Here is a 1561-nt window from a genome sequence, read left to right on the forward strand (position 1 = left end):
GAGGAGACGAAGTCATGTCATGTACCATTTGAGCTGTCAACTTGCTCACTGGAGCTCATTGCATCTCTTGAGATCTGGGTCAGTTGGAAATAATGAGAAGATATAGCTTTTAAACCTAGGATCAAGCACAGTCGCCAAAATGTAGTGATCCCATTTCAAGATGTTGATAACTCATGGCAAAACAAATAAAGTACTTGATCTACAAATCCAACATACTTAGCCTAATTGCTTTTTTTCATCTCCATCTTCAATTTCTCGAGCTGCTTTTTCAAAAGTCTAAGGGAATCACTTGGCTCAAGCTAGCAGTGTCTGAACTCACTTCACAGGTGACTATTTCGAATCATTTCAGCACCTTGCACAACACGGAAAGTATTCTCCACAGCGCTGGACTAAAATACATTCCCCCTCCTTTCCCAGTGTCATGGCTTGTGGAGTAAGCGTGGAAGGCTTTTCGCTGTTCCTCCATCCTCGGAAACATAAAGGGTGGAATTCCACCTTGTTATCGCCTCTTGCTTCAGTTGATTGCAGGGAAAATTAAATTGTTCCTGTAGCTGCTGCAATCTCCTACATGCTGTTGCAGAATGCCGGAAATGTCCTGAAATTTTTCGGCCCACATACAGCCTCTCCTGCATGTCCCTGTCATTTTTCAAAAAGCACTGTACCACCAAGTTTATTGTGTGAACAAAACAGGGAATGTGATGGAATTCAGCTGTAATGCTCTCACAATGTTGATGGCGTTATCATAAATGACATATCCTGAGGAGAGTCCAAGCAGGATAAGCCATGTTGCAATGACATCCCTTAGTTTTTCTAATAGGCTGTCAGCGTTATGTCTCTTAGTGATGCAGGTGATACACAGAGTAGCCTGCCACTGAAAAATCTGGCGTTGTTGGGTACATGCTGCTGCTGAATGCAATTCACCAACCCAGTGAGTGGTCACAGTCATATAATCTTTAGTTTACTCAGTGCTGCTTCTCCACATATCTGTGTACAGTGGGTAGAATGGCATTTTGTAGCCCAATATTTACATTTTTATCAAACCTTCTGGTACAGGTGATGAATTGCTTTTCTAGCAAAATGGTGTTGTGATGGAATTTGGCAACAGGGACACATGATCTCAATTAACTGTCTAAAACCAGCTACATTAATTGTGGATATTGGACGCAGATCTAATACTAGCATAGTTGCCAAGGCATTTGTTATCCGCTTTGCAACTGGGTGACAGCTTTCATACTTGCTTCCTCTTGAAAAGTATTAATCGTCAATTGTTGTAAACTACTAGTAGTTCACTTCTTGGTTGAAGATCCACCCCCAGCAGCAGCACTGGGACCAACGGTCAAGAATTCTTCAGAGGAATCCTGGATAGGGGAGGAGTCTATTAGCCTAAGCAACTTGTATACAGGACTAACTTTGATCACTAGTGAGGTTATTGATGATGGAGGTGTTGTGGGTGTAGTTTTCAGGTCCCGTGATCTAGCTGAAAAAAGGTAGCTAGCTGATGCTGGACTGCTTGTTGTTATTTTTTTAGCATAAGCCTCAGATTTTCCCAACAGTTTGCCAC

This window comes from Mixophyes fleayi, chromosome 2 (genome assembly GCF_038048845.1).
Source record: "Mixophyes fleayi isolate aMixFle1 chromosome 2, aMixFle1.hap1, whole genome shotgun sequence".
Classification (NCBI taxonomy): Eukaryota; Metazoa; Chordata; class Amphibia; order Anura; family Limnodynastidae; genus Mixophyes; species Mixophyes fleayi.